At 35.9% G+C, this 15,841-nt stretch overlaps 1 long non-coding RNA gene across 1 annotated transcript in view; it reads right to left on the reverse strand.

Annotated features, from left to right (window-relative positions):
* The window catches only part of LOC120101605 (uncharacterized), a 34,248-nt gene extending 25,427 nt beyond the window's left edge, over nucleotides 1–8,821 (reverse strand). Inside the window, exons 1-2 of the long non-coding RNA XR_005502298.2 lie at nucleotides 8,316–8,821; nucleotides 897–978 (exon numbers count right to left, since the gene is read on the reverse strand). This is a non-coding gene — a long non-coding RNA (uncharacterized LOC120101605). The remainder of the gene's footprint in view (nucleotides 1–896; nucleotides 979–8,315) is intronic.
* Between the last annotated feature and the right edge of the window lie 7,020 nt (nucleotides 8,822–15,841).

Raw genomic sequence — 15,841 nt, forward strand, 5'->3', positions numbered from 1 at the left:
CAGAGTTCAGAAAGGGTGAGATTGTTCTGAAGTAAGCCACTGAGATGGCAATTACATCCTGGGTTACTACTGTTATGCTTGATCAGGTGATTCTACACCACATAACTCAGGACATTTAACAAAAAAGTTGCTGCTCCAAGTGATTGGTGGCAGGGCTACACTAGCAACTTGGCATTAATTTCTTATAGAAGAAAGAAGTATAAAATGTTCCAAATTACAACTAGATGACTGGTTACTTTTGAGTTTTCTTATACAAGTAGAAATGTAGTTGTTTTCATTCCTCAATGTTTTCACATACATGAACTGTGTTTTAACTCTTCTAAGTAAAAGCGAACACATTATAAAAAAGAATTACCAAGCTTTCTATACTTAGATTACACAAGTTTAACTCCAGGGTTTATGGAATAGAAAGGTAGGACCAAGGTCGTTGAGTAATTTTCTCCTTATTTCACTGTAGTCCTCTGAATATGCTTGGCCCACAAGTTCAGAAAAGTCAGTCTCTACTGGCTGCAGTTAGGTCAAGATATAGAACTTTCACTTCAGTTTCTAGCACCATATTTTCCTGCTTCCTGCGTGATGATAGTGGACTGAATATCTGATACTATAAATCAGCCCCAAATAAATTTGACCTTTATAAAAGTTGTCGTGGTCATAGTATGTTTTGACATTAATGAAACCCTTAAATATTCACATAGAAATTCTACAAAATACTACTCTAGTTTTGAATGGAAGAACTGTAACACATTTTTAAAGTATTGATATTTTATTAATCTTATCCTCTCTCTAACTGTGCAAAGGAACAAAGCTTTATTTTTGTTATTATTGATATCCAAACTGTTAGTTAAATGGGTTATCTTGATATCTATAATTTTCTCATAATTTTGAAATATTATTACCTATTTCTATGATAAAATTGGTGTCCAAAACATCTTTATACATGGAGTAAATAGCACTGGAGGTTTGGTTTGGTTTTCTTTGCTGTGAGAAAAAGAAGATAAGACAAATAATAATTACCCACAGATTTTATTATAGACTCTGATCCCTGAGCTAAACATGATTTAAACTATGTCCTCCATTCCTTTTATTCCACAGAGACATCACTGTATGTAGACAAAGGAAACTTTATGACCTAGGTTTTCAAGAAATGTACCTGATTGATGAATTGTATTTTCTATATCTTTATATGGCAGCTTTCTTTTGAGTACATCTAAGAAAATTTAGATGATTTGAGTTTTAAGACATATTTTTAAATAGTGAATGACCAAATACAGTGTCGAATTTTGTGATTTATTCATATTGTATCTTATTTATTTATAATTGTATAAAATAAATACAATGAAAAACTACTTTATGCATAGTAAAATGGAATACATCCATTAGATTTTAATTATTTATGTATTATGTTTATTGACATTAAAATACATTGTGAAAAATTCAACAGAAACAGGAGAATAAGAAGAAAAAAGACATTGTATGACAGTTTTCCTAACTAAATTAATTTTTGAGACGATAGTAATCATTGTTGTGGAACTCTCTGAAGAAAAAAAGCTTTAGTTGAAAAATGCTAATTTCATTGTGATTTCATATGCCGTGTATCATAATATTTTGTGAGACAAAAGAAAAATTTCCAGAAACCTGAAGAAATTGAGTTTATTAACAAAACATAAAATTATTTAAATGCTACTCCAGTGAGGACAGGACAGGGAGACCAGATGAATACAGAATTTTCTTTCTGAGAGCATGTTCTGCTAATTGCCTATGGGAGGTTAACAAATCAAAGTGAGATCAAATGGCCTTCAGTGTTCACCAATAAAAGTATAAATGTACCGCCTCATGATATGGCCCACTGGTGTATTTTCTGTATTAAAACTTATGCGTTAGGTTATTTGTCAATGGGATGTTAAATTTAGCACAAAGCTGTGAACAAGCAATAACATTCCTAAATCACTGCTCAATGAATTTATGGAACATTGTTCATATTGAAATAATTGTTAGCAGAATACTTCTGGCTAGTGAAGTGTGCCTATTCTGAGCTTCAAAAATCCTCCTTTGCTCTGAAGAGATGTTAAGTTCAAATTTGAATGAAGGACTAATGTGGTTTTCCAATAAACTCAAAGAGGTCTTTGAGGAACAAGAAGCAATCTAAAGAGCCTTGTAGTATGGTATAGAAAACCTATATTTCTTTGATTGGTAATAGCCTTTTTTCTTGTGGGGGAAGCCAAAAACAGAAAAACACTAACATTTTATAGCACAGTTTGGGGATTTTATCATTTCAGTGAACCCAAATTTCTGGGTGATAAAATTTTTAGTCTACCTATTTATATAAAGAATAAAAGTGACAATGGTAACATAGCAAAGACTCTTAAAGAAGAAAATTGAGGACAACATAGAAAACCAAATAAATGAAGCACTTGAAAACAGTGCTAGGGAGACAAATATAAATGATATCTGTCCTCTAACAAATAAAAATAGTTGCATTTTTCCCAACATATAACCTACTTTTATACCAAATTTTATTAAATTATATTAAATTGTATCTGTACTTGAGACCTTATGGAGCAAAATGCAACCTACAATATACAAAGAAACAAGGTCTAATCTACGTGTGCTTCCTCATAAGCCTTAGCATTTCAGAGAACTAGAGGCAAGCTGTCACTGTGGCCTAAATAAAGATGCTATCTGTAACTAAGAAGGTCTTTGTGGTTTTATGTGAACATTGAGTTTATGGCTCACAGATAATACTAGCATATTCAGATCACTATCTCGGGATTTTTAACCTTCATCGATCATCCATTTTTCAAATTTTAATTTGTTTAAAGATTTTCCTTAACAGTATCCTTTTTTTTATTTTACTTAATCTTTTTCTATGGTCCATATTTTATCCCAGTACCCTTTGTTAAACATACTTTTATTATATACATTATCTATAATTTAAATATTTATACAAACTTGTAAGATAAACAAGGATTTGCTGATTTTATTTAACAAAATATACTTTAATAAGCAGTTGATATAATTGATTGATACTTTGAATATTATAAAACCATAAATATTAACCTTAATTTATTGTTAATATAAAGAAATATAACAATATTAATATATAAAGGCTCTATTAATATTACAGTATAAGGACAATTTTGCAATAGTATTTGCAACATTGGTTATTCTAATTTGTAAGTTACATTAGAGTTGTTTCTAATGAATATATTATTATATCAAAATCTACAATACTCTTAGTAACAGCAACAGTGTTGGAGTTTGGTATCTTCAAACAGGATGGATACCCAGGTGGGGAGGTCCTCAAATGGCCTTTCTTTCAGTCTCTGATCTGTTTTCGTCCCTCTCCTTTCTTTGGAAAGGAACATTTCTGGGATAAAACTTTAAGATCTCTCGACTAGGGGCTGTGCCTATCTACTGGAGATGGTCTCTACAGGTTCTATCCTCCATTCACTGCACATTTCCTCTAAGTCATGCACATTGGATCCTGGGAGCATTTCACTTCCCTGGTGCCTTAGACTCTCCAGTGGTTATCACCAGTTCCTCATCTCCCTCTGCTACATACTTTTATTCGAATTCTTGACCCTCTGTACCTCTCTTCTCTTCCCTCCAGTTCCTGATCCTGAGTGAACTTTTGCACTAATATCCACTTATCAGTGACTATATACCATGTATGTTCATTTGTGTCTGGGTTAATTCACTCACGATAATATTTTCTAGTTCCATCCATTTGCCTGCAAATTACAGGAGGTCATTGTGTTTAAAAGCTGAGTAGTACTCCATTGTGTAAATGGACCACATTTCCTGTATTCATTCTTCTGTTGAAGGACATGCGGATAGTTTCCAGCTTCTGGCTATTATAAATAAGGTTGCAATAAATGTAGTGGAGCATGTGTCCTTGTTATATGTTGTAGCATCTTTTTGGTATATGACCAGTAGTGACATAGCTGGGTCTTCATAGAAACTATTTCCAATTTTCTGAGGAGTAGCCAGATTGATTTCCAAAGTGGTTTTACCAGCTTGCAATCCCACATACTCACTAGTACCTGCTGTTACCTGTAGTTTTGATCTTAGCTATTCTGACTGGTATGAGGTAGCATCTCAGGGTGGTTTTGATTTGCATTTTCTTGATTACTAATGATCTTGAACATTTCTCTTTTTTATTGAATAATTTTTATTTCTATCTCAAATGTTATTCCCTTTCTCATTTTCCCATTCATAAGCCCGATTTCTCCCAACCCCTGCCTTCTTCTATAAGGGTGTCCCCATTCCCCAACCACTCACCTTCCCGCCTCCCTGCCCTGACATTCCCTTACACTGGGGGGGTCCAGCCTTTGCAGAAACAAAGACTTCTTCACCCATTGATGCCCAACAAAGCCATCTTCTGCTACATATGCAGCTGGAGCCATGGGTCTGTCCATGTGTACCCTTTAGGTAGTTGTTTAGTCCCTGGGAGGTATGATTGGTTAGCATTGTTGTTCTTATGTGGTTGCAAGCCCCTTTATCTCCTTCAATCCTTTCTCTAAATCCTCCAACAGCGAAAACATTCTCAGTTTATTGGTTTACTGCTAGCATTCACCTCTGTATTTGCCATGCTCTGGCAGAACCTCTCAGAAGCTACATCAGGCTCCTGTCAGTACACACTTCTTGGCTTCATCAATATTTCTAGTTTTGGTATACATACATACATAAATATATATGTTATATATTACATATCTTGAGTAATTTGAGCTGTAAGCTAATATCCACTTATCAATGAGTGCATGCCATGTGTGATTTTTTTTTGTGATTGGGTTATCTCACTCAGGACGATATTTTCTAGTTCCATCCATTTGCCCATGAATTTCATGAAGTCATTTTTTTTGATACCTGAGTAATTCCATTGTGTTTGTACTAAATTTTCGGTAACCATCCCTCTGTTGAAGGGTGTCTTGGTTCTTTCCAGCTTCTGGCTATCATAAATAAGGCTGCTGTGAACATAATGGAGCATATGTCTTTGTTGTATCTTGGAGCAACTTTTGGGTATATGCTCAGGAGTGGTAAAACTGGGTCCTCAGGTAGTACAATGTCCAGTTTTTTGATGAACCTCTAGATTGATTTCCAGAGTGATTGTACCAGCTTGCAATCACACCAAAAATGGAGGAGTGTTCCTCTTTCTCCACATCCTCGACAGCATTTGCTGTCACCTGAGTGTTTTATCTTAGCCATTCTGACTGGTGTGAGGTGGAATCTGAGGATTTTATTTGGTTTGCATTTCCCTGATGACTAAGGATGGTCAACATTTCTTTAGGAAATTCTCAGTCATTTGATATTCCTCAGCTGGGATTTCTTTGTTTAGCTCTGTAACCCATTTTTAATAAGATTATTTTTTCTCTTTCAAGTCTAACTTCTTGAGTTTTTTGTATAGTTTGGATATTACCCCTCTATCAGATGTAGGATTGATAAAGATTTCCCTCTATCTGTTGGTTGCCATTTTGTCCTAATAATACTGTCCTTTGCCTTATAGAAGCTTTGGAGTATTAGGAGATCCTATTTTTCGATTCTTGATCTTAGAGCATAAGGCATTGGTGTTTTGTTCAGGAAATGTCCCCCAGTGTTCATGTGATCGAGGCTCTTCCCCAATTTTTGTCAACTAGTTTGAGTGTATCTGGTTTGAAGTGGAGGTCCTTGATCTTTGGACTTAAGCTTTGCGAATGGTTTGATTTCCTGCCCCACATGTGGCCCCTATATATAAAGCCACCAAAACTAGATAAGATTGATGAAGCTAAAAACTGCATGTGGAAAGGTACTGGATACAGATATCTCCTGAGGGACAAATCCAGAGCATGTCCAATACAGAGGTTAGTGGTATCAGCAAACCACCGAACTGAGAACAGGACCACCTTGAAGGGAAGTAGAGGAAGTATTGAAAAAGTTGAAGGAGCTTGCAACCCCATAAAAACAATAATGCCAACCAACCAGAGCTTCCAGGGACTGAACCACTACCAAAAGAATATACATGGACTGACCCAGGGCTCCAACTGCATTTGTAGCAGAGAATAGCCTTATTGGGGCACCAGTGGAAGGGGAAGCCCTTGGTCCTGACAAAGTTGGACCATCAGCTCAGGGGAATATGGGGAGGGGGGCAGTAAGTGGGATTTATAGGGGTATTACCCGTATGGGGGAGGGGGAGGGGAGCGAATGGGAGCTTATGGACAGGAAGCTGGGAAGGGGAATAACATTTGAATGGTAAGTAAAGAAATATATCTAATAAAATAATTTTAAAAAGAATGTCTCAATTTGCACTCTTCTACATGCTGACCTCCAGTTGAACCAGCATCTTTTCTTCAAAATGATTTTTTGCATTGGATGGTTTTAGCTCCTTTGTCAAAGATCAAGTTACCATAGGCATATGTGTTCATTTCTGGGTTTTCAATTCTGTTCCACTGATGTACTTGCCTGTCTCTGTAGCAATACCATTTCTTTAAGTGCTTCTTAGTTTCAAGATTCCTCAGCTGATAATTCTCTTTTTAGATCTGTACTCCATTTTTTAAATAGGGTTATTTGTTTTTCTGGAGTCTTGGTTATTAAGTTCTTTATATATTTTGGATATTATTCCTCTATCAAATGTAGGGGTGGTAAAGATCTTTTCCCAATCTGTGTTCTGCTGTTTTGTCATATACAGTGTCCTTTGCCTTACAGAAGCTTTTCCATTTTATGAGGTCCCATTTATCTTTAATCAATCTTAGAGGTAGAGCTATTGATGTGTTTAGGAAATTTTCCCCTGTGCCAATGTTTTTGAGGCTCTGACAACCTGATTTGCCTGTTCCCAGGAGCTTATGCCAGCACATGACCAGTGCAGATGCAAATGAAGATACTTATTTCCAACTATCAGAAAGAGTTCAGGGACCCTGGTAGAGAAGCTGGCAGAAGAACTCATAAAAGGGGAGGGGAAATGCAACCCCATAGGAAAAACAGAATTAACTAACTGGACCACCACGTGTTCCCAGGTACTAGACCACAAATCAAGGAGAATAAATGGAGATCCCCAGAGCTCCAGATACATATGTAGCAAAGGATAGCCTTGTCTGTCATCAATGGGAGGGGAGGCCATTGTTCTGTGGAGGTTTTAAGGGGATGCTGGAGCAGAGGGGTAGGAGTGAATGAGGGAGCACCCTTATAGAGGTAAAAGGGAGTGGGAGAGGTCAGATGAGGGATGGGAGTGTTGTGGAAGGATAACTGGGATGGGATATCATTTGATATGTAAATGATTGAATTGATTAATTAAATAATAAAATGAAATACTGTAATGGAAAAATTCTTCTACATTTCAATGTATACATTAGGAAACTGAGGTGTATGAGGATTTTATAATTCCTGTAATATTTTTTCTGAGTATAAGAAACCAGTGTATTTTTTTCCTGTAGTAATCTACAGAACATGGTAGGTTATTTAGTACCTTAAGTTTGAAGCACATAGAAGACTTCTACTCAATCTGTGAATGAGAATGCTAATTTTTTCAGGGTCCCTGTTGTAACATGAGAATAGAAATGATCATATTAAACTCAGAGTACATATTTAGAGCATGATAAAAGGAACCTATTTTCTTTAATTTGTAAGTAATTTTGCTTATGGAAAAAAACTTGGAAAAAATAGTAACTGTTTTCTGAAATTGTAATATTTTCTCTTAATAAAGAATCAGGCCAACCAGAGCCTGTCTGTGGATGTTAGGGACACTTTGAGGCATTCCCACTTTGGCTTACTCTTTCATTCATTCATGCAATGTTTCTTCAGCTATTTAGAGAGCATTTTGTGTGTCAGAATGCTATTGGCAGTGTGATGTGGACAGTAAAGGCCCTGTCCTCAGATGACATTGTTTAGGCTGTATATAGTCTGGCCTAGAGTTTTGATCCAATCTGAGCATTTATTCCATCTGTCTTATGCAATTTCCTCCCCTCTCATTTCACATGAACTGGATAAATCCTATCTTTGCAAGGCTGCCATGTGGGTAATATATTAAGGATGTAAGAGAGTGCAAATATGGAAACAAAAGTCAAAATCTGATCATTTGTAAAAAGGGACAACTAATCAGCATCACCTTGCTAACCTATCCAAAACTTAATTCTAAATATTTTCATGGAAATATTTAAGCATACTCAATCATATCTCCTAGTTTTTCCTAACTTTTTAAAATTTATTTTTATTTTTTATTCTTTAATCTTTTATTACATTCCAGATTTCATCCTCCTCCTGGTCTCTACCCTGACTGTTCCCTCATCCCATACCTCCTAAACCCCTGTCTTCAAGAGGATGGTCCCACCTCTCCATCCCCATCCTACCAGGTCTTCCCCCTCCATGGGGTCTCAAGTCTCCAGAGGGTTAAGTTCATTTTCTCTTACAGAGGCTGAACCAGGCAGTCTTCTGCTGTATATGTGTCTAGGCCTCATATCAGCTGGTGTAAGCTGCTTGTTTGTGGCTCAGTGTCTGAGAGATCTTGGGATTCCAGGTCAGTTGAGACTGTTGATAGGGCCATCCTCCTCCTCACTTTCTTCCAGCTTTTCTGCATTTCAACCACAGGGGTCCCGGCTTCCTTCCATTGGTTGGGTGCTAGTATCTGCATCTTTCTCTTTCAGCTGCTTATTGATCCTCTCAAAGGGAAGCTATGCTAGGCTCCTATCTGCAATCACACCACAGTATCAGTAACAGTGTCAGGGTGCTGGACCTCCCCTTGAGGTGGATCACAATTTGGGTCTGTCACTAGACCTCCTTTCTCTTATGCTCTTCTCTATTTTTGTCCCTGCAGTTTGGCAGTCAAGAACAAGTCTGGGTCATAGCTTTTGGCTGTGGGGTGGCAACCCACCCCTCCATTTGATGGTTTGTCCCTCTGCTGGGGGGTTCTACAGGTTCCCCTCCCCATTGTAGAGCACTTCATCCAAGGTCCCTCCCTTTGAGTCCTGAAAGTCTCTCACCTTCCAGGTTTATGGTACATTCTAGAGAGTTCCTAAACGTCCTACCTCTGGAAGTTGCCTGTTTCCATTGTTTCCGTTGGTCCTCAGTGCTTCACTCCTCCTCAATATCTGATTATGTTTCCCGCTTCCCCTCCCTGTCCCCTGACCCATCCAGGTCCCTCACTCCCTCTGCCCCTTTGACTGCTATTTGTTAATTGAAAACAATTTTATTTTTGTTGTTTTCACACAAGGTATTATGATTACAGTTTCTCCTTCAACTTCTCCCAGATTCCTCTCATCACTATTAGGAGATCTCAGTAGGAACATAGGAGTTCTTTTACTATTATTAAAATTTATTAATATAAATTTTATACATAGTTTACTAATATAAATAATAAATGTAGAAACTCAAAAATTACTCGTATGGGATACTGTAATTTATACAGAGGAATTCCATAGCTTCCTAGTAAGATTATAAAGTAAACTGTTCTTGAGAACTTGTTTACATAGAAGAACTTGTTTACCTGAAGCCACATTCTACATTACTTTTTTTCAGAAATCTTCCAAAGCTTCCAAACAAGATAGTACTCCAATGCCTGTCATTGAGGAAATTGATATTCACTCTATGCAATGGCATTCAACAACATAGAAGAATTATTTACAGCACACAATAATATCAGTGTCTCTCAGAAATGTAATAGTCACAGAGTGAAGAGTGATTTAAATGAAGATGTAGCCTATCATGCTAGAGCGTGTCTGAATATGTGACACCAATAAACACCACCTTTGCACAAATATCCTTGGAAGGAAATGCAAATTAATAAATAAACAAATATCAGTGCAATGTGTGTTCTTGCAGTTCTTCTTATTTGTAAAAGATGAAACCTTATGTGGAGGTTAGTCCTATGTGGGGGATAATGGCAAAAAGCAGGACAAAACGTTTTGCCTATCATGAAAAACATGAAACCAAATCTAGAAAGATCAGTATAAGCAAATCTTGTTAAATGCACCCATATCTTTCTCGTTACCTCATTCGATTAACTATTGCAGTCAGGCTCCTTGGCATTGCCACGTGTTCCCAATTTACTATTGTTTGTCCAATTCAGTATGTAACTATTTGACTTTAATTGCCTTATTGAATTCTCATTTCCTTCTGAGAGCCCCTGTGTTATGTGAAACTCATATTAAATAAATTTGTATGCTTTTTTCCTGCTAATCTCTTTGATGTCTATTTAATTCTCAGGCCTGGCTGGAAATCCTGAGGATATAGGAGAAACATTGTTTTTCTAACAATGCTGTTAATATAAACCTAAACTTAAAAAAATTGAACCAATGTAACAAGCAAACCAACATTAATAATTTGCAACATTAGAAATCAGAAAAGTACAAAAAATTGAAGAGAGATTTGGAGTCTTCTTGATTGGATCACTAGTTTAAATATATATGTATGCTTATGAAACTTTATAATTATCAGCTTATTTCTGAAGCTGTATTTCATTTTAATAAAATTCATAAAATGAAACTTTATAATTGGCTGGCTAAGTTTGTACATGCCTTTAATTCTAGCTCTGCAAAGTAACACCAGACATATTGCAGTGAATTCGAGGCATGTTTAGCCTATATCATAAGTTCCAGGCCAGTCAGAGTGTAATAGTGAGATCCTTACTTAAAAAAAAACAAAGAAAATTAAAACTAAGGAATATCAAACAAAAAGAACTTATAAATGGCAGAGTTTTCTTTAACATTAAGAGCATAGAACTACTTGCTTACTTGTGTTTTCCTGAATTTCTTTTTTTTTTTTTATTAACTTGAGTATTTCTTATATACATTTTGAGTGTTATTCCCTTTCCCGGTTTCCAGGCAAACATCCTCCTCCCCCCTCCCCTTTTTTATGGGTGTTCCCCTCCCCATCCTCCCCCCATTGCCGCCCTCCCCCCAACAGTCTAGTTCACTGGGGGTTCAGTCTTAGCAGGACCCAGGGCTTTCCCTTCCACTGGTGCTCTTACTAGGATATTCATTGCTACCCATTAGGTCAGAGTCCAGGGTCAGTCCATGTATAGTCTTTAGGTGGTGGCTTAATCCCTGGAAGCTCTGATTGCTTGGCATTGTTGTACATATGGGGTCTCAAGCCCCTTCAAGCTCTTCCAGTTCTTTCTCTGATTCCTTCAACGGGGGTCCTATTCTCAGTTCAGTGGTTTGCTGCTGGCATACGCCTCTGTGTTTGCTGTATTCTGGCTGTGTCTCTCGGGAGAGATCTACATCCGGCTCCTGTCGGCCTGCACTTCTTTGCTGAATTTCTTTAAGGGAGTTCTTTATGTCTTTTTTAAAGTCCTCGATCATTATCAAAAAATGTATTTTCAAATCTAAATCTTGCTTTTTTTTTTGGTGTGGTTGGATATCTAGTATTTTCTTTGGTGGGAGAACTGGGCTCTGATGATGCCAAGTACACTCGGTTTCTGTTGCTTAGGTTCCTGTGCTTGTCTCTAGCCATTGGGTTGTCTCTGGTGTTTGCTTTTCTTGCTATGTCTGAGAGTGACCACCCTGCTGTAGGCTTCTGTGTCAGCACTCCTGTAGAACTGTTTTCCTGTTTTCTTTAAGCCTTTTCTGAGAAAAGGTGCTCTGATTTCAGGTGTGTCAGCGCTCCTGAAGACTGTCTTTCAGGTCTAGGAGAGGGCAGGATTCAAAGGGTCCTGCCCCTGATTGCTTCTAGTTCCTTGTACTCAGAGGGCACAGTTGGCCCTATGCGATTCCCTCTTGGGTCTGGACTGTGGGCAGAGGGTATTCTCCTCTGACTTCTCAGGAATATCCATACTTCTGAAGGTCCAGCTCTCCCCCGAACTGGATTTGGGTGCAGGGAGCTCTTTGGCCTGTACCGTTCGGTCCTGGGCGCAGACCAGAACCATGGTTACCTGTGGCTGTCTGTTCCTATATCTCTTTGTTCAGAGATACTGGGAAGGTTCCCCTTGGACCAGGGATTTCCTGGGATATTTTTAATATATAAAATATACATTTTAATTAAAATATAATTGTTATTTTACACTATCCTTTTCTCCCTCCTACCTCTCCCAATTTTCCCTAATTTTCTTTGATTATTATTGTTATAAATAGATATTTACAAAGATAGACAAATTTATAGATAAGTAGATAGATGTAAAAATGCATAAATAAAGTTTATTGAATCTCTGTGTAGCTCTTGTGTGTATACGATTTCAGGTATGCATACCTTGTAATAGGTAAACAATTAGGGAATGGTACTGACCACCATTAGTATGAGTCTTCCAAAGTCACCAAATAAAATCATGGTGATTCTTCACTGGCATACCAAAGAACCCATCTCCAGGTGTTTTTAGATGTTGTCAAGTTGCCAAAGAGTATTAAAGATCAGAAGTACAAAGAGAGACATGTCTAAACGAGGATGATATTTTAACCCAAAACTGACACAAGTAATTTTCTAAAATAAAGATAATTATTTTCTCCTCTGTCAATTATCATTAACTAAGCAAACAACAATGCACACAATTTGGGCATCTATTTTTAGAAGGATGATTATCAATATAAAATGTGTTTAATTTATTAAGATTGTATGGACTAGACAGATAGCCAAAATGGCAAAGCAAAGGGTAGTCAATAGCCAAATTTTAACTAAATATGTGATTAATTTTGTATAAAAATACCTCATAATAATATAAGTAACTCTTTTCTAAAAGCATCACATTCTTCTCTTAAAATATGAGGGATAATTGCCCTGTAGATGTACCTAGTTATAAACATCTTTTTAAATTAATTTGTACATTCCTTATTGCCTGTATATGAGGCTCTTTTATTTTTCTTTGAACACATAATCACACCTTACTGGATCTCATTTTAATTAAAGGAATAAATCAAATCATGACACATGCCCATTTAATATTTGTATGAAAATCATAATTTAAATTTTTAGATTAAATTATCTTTTAACTCTGAATTAATTTACTGATTAACTGCTAATCTATGACCTACTCGATTAAAATTTCATTCCCCTATTTATGTGTATTGCATACAAAAATTTTTCGTACATGGAAATATCTTTCAGTTTACATGTGTTTGTTACATAAAGTATTCAGCAAAGTGCCGTCTTCCTACCTTGAATGTTAGATTTTTTTATATTGAAAATTATTAAGTTTCTTGGGATGTAAAAGATACTATATACAAATATATGCTAATTACTAGTAGAAAATGTAATTTTAATGTAAATATATGTATGTCAGCTGAGAGGAATAGAGAATTTTGAATAGATTAAAAATTATACTAATTTTTAAGCAATAGGGCAATCAATGTATTAAATGTTTTCTGTACTTTTTCCACTAAGTTTTCTGTTTTAGAATATTAAACTTTCTCATCAAGAATAAAATTAACTTTAGTGTTTAACTTACATTTAAATACCCCCCCTCTTTCTTTACATATTCTGGGGATTAAATAGCAGTGTATAAGGGAGGAGAACAGCAGAAAAAAAGAATGGGTGAAATATCAAAAAAGTGCAGAAAAATCCATGAGAAAGAGGTGATCCAAGTAGAGATTTAAGAATGGAAATATTAAAATTTGAAACTTTCCTTCATTTTAATTTTAATTATTTTTTATCTGTAAGGGTGTTTTGCCAGCATGTATGTCTGTGCAACATACACACGGCTCATGTCAGTGGAATCTAGAGGAAGTCAGTTGACTATCCTGAAATTGGAGTAAGACCAATTGTGAACACTCAAAGATATGCTGAGATTCTAACACTGGCACTGGAAGAGCATCCTGTGCTCCTAACTACTAAGTCATGTGTCACTTCCTTTGTTCTTTTTAATTGTTTTTATTATTTTATTTGTTTTTAATTTTTAATTGCATATTATTTACACTTTACATGTTATCCATTTCCCTGTTTCCCCTCCAGAAACAGAGGATTAATACAATGAAAATGACCACTTTGCTGAATCTACAAATTCAATGCAATCTCTATCAAAATCCAGTTCAGTTCTTAACAAAGTTTGAAAGAGTAAATTGCAGATTCATTTGGAATAACAAACCCAGGATAGCCAAAAGTATCCTCAATAATGAAAGAACTTCTTGGGGAAATACCATCTGTAACCTCCAGCTGTAATATAGAGCAATAGTGATAAGAACTGTATGGTATTGGTACAGAAACTGGCAGGGAGATAATGGGAGAGCATTGATAACCCAGAAATGAGCCCACACACCTATGGTCACTTGATCAGAGGAGCTAAAACCATCCAGTAGAAAAAAAGACAGCATTTTCCATAAATGGTGCTGGGTCAACTGGAGGTCAGCATGTTGAAGAATGCAAATCACTCCATTCTTATTGCCTTGTAAAAGATCACGTCAAAGTATATCTTGTACCTCCAAATAAAAACAGATACACTGACACTAATACAAGATTAAAGTAGGCAAGAATCTCGAATTCATGGACACAGGGGGAAAATGCTTGAATAGAACACCAATGGCTTATGCTATATGATGAGAAAAGACAAATTGGACCTCATCAAATCTTTCTCGGTATTAGAATGATTACTCCAGCTTGTTTCTTCGGATCATTTGTTTGAAAACTTTTTTCCAAGCCTTTTACTCTGATGAGGTATCTCTCTTTGTCACTCAGGTGCATTTTTTGTATGCATCTAAATGCTGGGTCCTATTTAAGTATCCAATCTGTTAGTCTGTGTCTTTTTACTGGGGAATTGAGTCCATTTTATATATAGTAACTTGTATGTACATGTGATATTTTCATATATACACATAATGGATTTCAATTGAATTTGCTTCTCTTTCCTTCCTTCTATTCCTATTAATCCCTTTCTTTTCTATTCTTTTCCTCTTTTGATGTGTTTTTTCTTATGGTTGTTTAAAGGAAAAAATAGTTTATATGAAGGTTGTCTGAAAAGCATGAATGCCATGTTTATATCTGATAGTGCAGTATGTAGTGTATCTTCAATATATTCAGAGATCACTGGCACTTTAACACAACACTTTTCAATACTTACAACCTATAAACATGTAGCAGAATGTTTATGGATATTTCAGTAATTGTAGGATAATCTTATCCTAATACCACATCAAAATTCATTTTACGACAGTCAATTATGCAACTCAAACACCAATTTTCATGTCAAACTTTCTTCTTCAATACAACCCATGTTAAATTAAGCAGATTTTTAGATGTTGAGGAATAAGGACAGGGAATACTAATTTCCTATGATTAAGACATTATATTTCTAGAAGAGCAGAAATACTTTTATGAACACTAGTACATAATCTTATCAAATCAGAGCTAAAGTATTTCGAGTAACTTTTGTTTTTGTTACTTTATAGGAAGATACACAAAGCACAGTGAGTTCAGGTATATGCTGAGAAAGAGCTACAGTGAAACTGTATAATGCAATGCAAGTTAGCACTCATACTTTTGAGTTATTTCATTTTAATTTAACTTAGCTTAATGTGCATTTGAAACCCTTTGTTGAAAGAATATTTGTGAATATTTAAAGCACATGGTTTTATTAGGATCAGACTCCAGTGTTTAAGAAGCTAAGAACTACATGGATAATTATTTTTCATAATTCAAACTGTAGTGAAAATAATTATTGTCAAATATTTTGAGTAAAGTTTTACTTATTAAATATGTAAGACAAAATTTTTCTAATGAGAAAGGAAACAAATTATAAACAAAAAGACAAAAAAAGCACAATATTTGATAATTTTCTTAATTTGAAAAGATGGGAACATGATCAGTTATTGGGAGGAGAAATAGGACTGAAGCCCTGAGGGCCAGCAGAAAAAAATGCCTCAGGAGGTAGAAGGTGGAGGAACCATCTAGAATGTACCACAGAACTGGGAGGTCAGAGAATCTCAGGACTCAAAAGGAGGGACCTTAGATGAAATGCCCT

This window comes from Rattus norvegicus, chromosome 3 (assembly GCF_036323735.1).
Source record: "Rattus norvegicus strain BN/NHsdMcwi chromosome 3, GRCr8, whole genome shotgun sequence".
NCBI classification, from domain to species: domain Eukaryota; kingdom Metazoa; phylum Chordata; class Mammalia; order Rodentia; family Muridae; genus Rattus; species Rattus norvegicus.